We start from the raw sequence: 4,843 nt of genomic DNA, 5'->3' as shown, positions 1-4,843 counted from the left end.
ATTCTTCCCCCTATGCTCCACAGGCCTGTCCGCTACTATTACTGCAATAGGCAACATCAGATCTGTTGTGTTCCTTAGAAAAGCACACAGAATTCATCCAGTTAGGCAAGAAAGAACTAACAGATTATCTGTTCAATAGGGAAGGCATGGCAGGTGAGCTACATGGGAAACTAAGGTCATTTGCTGGTATGGCTGACACTGTGTTCAGCTATCCTGACCTCATCTCACAGCTAAGATGAAGGAAATTAGCAGTAAGGTTGACTTGTCAGTGACTATTTTCACTGACATCTCACAGGCTGCTGCCATTTGTTTACTTTCATTCTCCTTGATAGCTTGGGGCAGGAAGAAGAAAATTGCATTGCCCGAAAATCCTCCAAATCTAGCTGCATTCTTCAATTGAAATTTTTTATCACTGACCTTTCTTTCTCCTATCAAGGAGAATATGTCACAAGCAAACTATCAGTTCTTTCCTGACTTGTCATAACAACACTAATACATGTTCTCCTCCCCTTTTTTTTACCATTGTGTGTGCTGATCTTTACTCATGAAACAATTGTATGCTCAAAAAAAAGATGGAAAAATTACATAGAAAATTAGAAATATTATCTCATTTCCTCTTTTGTAGCTCTTGGCAGACAGAAATGTAAGGAGACTGAATTCTGATTGGCTTCCTCAGACCAGAATCTTATGTTGTACAAACCTTACAGAAGAGAGATGCAATTCTTGCGGTATCTGTCAAAATTTATTCTCACCTCCCATTAAATTATAATATTCGCTATTCTTTCAGAATCCAGTAATGTAAGTGCACTTTAGATATCCTTTGGAGGCACTTTGGGATATCCAAGTCATCTACATGGGCTGGCAGACGCAACAGGGTATCTATGGGAAGATCCACACCTTCCCATAAGATAGATGGTTCTAGACCAGGCAGGATGAACTGTGTCTAAAAGAACACTAAGCTCCCATGTACAGACAGCTGAATCCTGGACAGGAGTGGAGCTCTTTGACGATTCTTTTTTTTTTTTTTTTCTATTGGGTCCCTTTGAATTTGCTCAAATTAAGCAGAAAGAGACAACGCTTTCTTTAAAAACAAAGGCAGAGTGGTGGATGTTGCTGTGGCCAACAAGTTTTCTCCCATGATCGTTCCTTGTCTTCCACCAAAGAAACTTTAGGTCAGCAGAGCAGCCAATAATGCTTCCAGACCACCCAGAGCTGCAAAGCACAGGGAAGGTAGGAGGTAGCAGGGAAGTTCGAGGCTCTCTTAAGTACATAGAACTGGCCATAATGAGCATGCCACACTTATAAGTCACCAAAGACTCTGTGGAGGACAGTGTTCTCCAAAAGAAAAAAAAAAAACAAAACAACCCACATCCAGGAAAAACAGCAGAAAGGTGTCAAAAATGTAGTGGGGTGTCTTTTACCTTACATTTCCTTAAATTCATCAGACATGTTTATGACAATGAGAAAAGAAATCAGGGTAATACAAGTCTTGCAGGCAGGATGATAATATAGAAAAAACAAACTTGGATGGACAGGGCCAATTAGACCATCTTTACCTGCCAGGGAATACATAGCTTTGCCACAGTAATCACTGCAAGAAAAGCACACAAAAGACTGATTCTTTCTTCGTCAAATGCAAATAAGATTTGGACTACATCGTGCCATGTGGCACACATGTCAGGGAAATGAAAGGCATCTGATATTTGCTTAGCTTCCAACAAGAGAGTAGCATTTTGGCACAGCTCAAGCGGCAAAGAAAAGCAGGTGTGAGGTATGAATTTCACATTACCTGCTTTTATTGCCAGCATTACATGCTCTGCTACTTCAATTGGAATCTCACATTTTTAGGGGGCAGAAAAATGCCATTGTGAAATATCCAAGAAAAAAATTACACAATCTCTGGTTGTTCAGCTGTAGTTTGAGAAAATGCTTTCTGGGAAAATCCATTAAAGAAAATCTCATCTGACTTGTCTATCTGAAAGTGTGAGTGAGCTCCACATAATGTTGGCACAGTTAGGCACTGCCATTATTTCTTTGACATTTTTTGAGGAATTCATGCTAATTTGGTATTAGTTAGATTGCTACCCTTGCTTTAAAGAGCTTTTATTTAGTTGTATTCAGAAGTTGCAACAAAACTTTGGAAGCAGTGTCACCTGGATAAATGTAATGCCAGCTTATTATTGACTCCAAATGAGCACAGGCCTTATACCCCAACAGTGCCATCCTTTCCTATGTTAATATTACCTTTACCATTAACCAGCAGTTTCCAAGCAACTTACTTCTACCTTTTGATAGAGCAACTGATGCAGTACTTAAAGGCTTTAAAGAACGTTTAATTGAGACATCTCTTCACTGAATGTCATCTTAAAAAAATGTGCTGTTTTTTTTTTCCCCCAGCTCAATACATCTGGTATTTCCTCTGTGCGAAAGTAGATCAAGGCAAAGTGACCATCAGCCTTTTCAGATGGGTTTTCAAGGAGAGGCCAAGCAGTGCTGCATGGACCACATCAGGCTCCCAAAGGGGCAGAGCAATCTCTGATGCATTGACAGTGAGAAAGGAGTTGATAGCACATCACATCTAAACAGCTTGTACTCATGCATACTTTTGTGCTGGGTGAGTCCTATGGAAAACTGCACCTATGAAAGCAGGCTAAAACTGCTTCAAATTTGACTACTTTTCCTAATGGAAGATTTTTGTAAATACATGAACGACCTTGTCATTGCCATAGAACTTCTCTTCAGATGGCTTCCTCATTTTCCTCCTATAAATTGATCATTCTAGGGGATGGGAAGCCAGTTACACATAGATTTAAATCTCAGGTTGACAGAAAGAGCTATTTTATGGCCTGCAAGGGTGTGTGGTATCACTCAAAAATCAGCAGTTTCAGTAAATTTGTTGGTGGCTTCAGCAAGTTTCTGATGAGGATCAGAATCCTGATCAACCATCTCTCTTGGTAAAATGAAATTTTAGCAACAAGGAGAAAGAATAATGGTTTAGATTAGCATCTCCCTGACAACAACTTCTTTCAGGACCCATCTGCTTTTGTGAAGCTCCTTTCAGCTTGCAGTACCCACATTTCTAGAGAGGGCAGCAGCTGGGTAACTGTTCCTTCACATGTATTTTTATTTTGTGACTCCTTTAGACCTTCTGCAGGTGATCTAAGAGGGAGAAAGAGGATGAGTCATAACCTGAGTTTGTGAAGGACCGTATAATTAGAGAGAAATAAAAATGCATTATTGATATAAGCATGGTGAAAAAAATGTGTATATCTGAAAGCAATATAAAGAATATCAAGCATCTTTGAGAAGAAAGGCTTTATGATTCATTGCACTATTGCAGTGAGAATATAAACAGTGGAGAACACTGACTGGGATAAGGAAGGTACGTAACATAAAGCAAAAATGCCATGTATGTCATGTGACAGATGTGATTACGCTCCCCAGGGGCTCCCAACACATCGGTGAGTCAACACTGATATTAAAGGTCAGAAATGGTGGACACGAATCATAAAAGGGAATAAAGAAATCTCCACCCGTGAAGTACTTTAATGAGGTGAAACTTCCTGTCACAACTGTAAAGTTTATCTGTATTGATGATGTCCTGAAAGCCCCAGGAGAGGGTGAGGCAGAAGAAGCTTATTAAGAAAATGAGCAGCATGGAGGATTTAGAACTTACATATATCACTACCAAACAGCCCACATCAATAACTGAAGTAGTCTATACACATTTCTATGAGACTGGGAGATTAAATTCTACCTCGGAGCTGAACTTCTCTGCTTAATTACAAATACATAAAAGCCAAACAAAAGGAGTCACAGGCAATGTGATGGAGACCTGGCTCACCACAAGCATTCCACAGGAGCTGTCTGCTGCCATAAATGTATCTTGGGAGACCCTACGGGCAGTTTCCTTTCGGCTGTGCACTACCACTGTTCTCCCACGGTGTGCTCATTTCAGATTAAGCAAGGCAACAGCACCATTCCGATCAGTTTGGACAGCAGAGAACCTGCACAAAACCTTCATGAGCTCACTACAAATCCTGCACAGATCACTAAGGGTGCAAAGGTGGAAAACCACCACTTTAACAAATGATGTTTGCTTTATTTATTTATTAACTGGCAAAACACACTTAAACAAAATTTGCCAGTTTTACTATTAATGTGGCATTCCATATTACTAATTTCATCTGTTTAGTATTATTTCCCTGGGAATACCTATCTAAATTGTCACCTGCTGCCTACTGTTTATACAGTATATTTCTCTATCTGTAACAACTCCTGTGTTATTTGTTCTCTTCTATCTCCTGATGTGCTTACTTCATTTAGTACAGAATAATGTGATTATCACACTCTTATTATAATCACCTGACAAATACACTGAAATGGCTCAGATCTGTATCCTACTAATTGCTGCACTGTCTGTGCCTATCACTGACTGCACTGCATCTCAAATTCTTGTGTGAAACCAATAGAATCATACTTTTCCTGTGCTATGCAGGTTTTTAGTCACACATACATGTCTATTATTCTAATCCAATATCAGACAATATATTCATGATTCAGTTGCTAAGGGGTTTGTTTCAGTTTCTTCATAAGCGAACACAGAAATTCTAAGACAGAATGAGCTTCACGTGAAGGATTTAATTCAGAAAATTGCTGTATTTAGATTTAACATACAGCATATGTTTATTATGGGAAACTACATTATGGAAATTCCACTACATGGAATTACATTATTGAATTTAGTAGCTTATTGTGCAGTTGATATGTAATAAGTAATATGGTCTTCTAATCACATAGGTGGAAAGAATTCTCTGGAGTGACTCCTTGAGAGATCTCATAG

This window comes from Centrocercus urophasianus, unplaced genomic scaffold (assembly GCF_019232065.1).
Source record: "Centrocercus urophasianus isolate 14NV4802_14NV808 unplaced genomic scaffold, USGS_Curo_1.0 seq_11, whole genome shotgun sequence".
In the NCBI taxonomy this organism is placed as follows: Eukaryota; Metazoa; Chordata; class Aves; order Galliformes; family Phasianidae; genus Centrocercus; species Centrocercus urophasianus.
Note: the sequence above shows the minus strand (reverse complement) of the source record.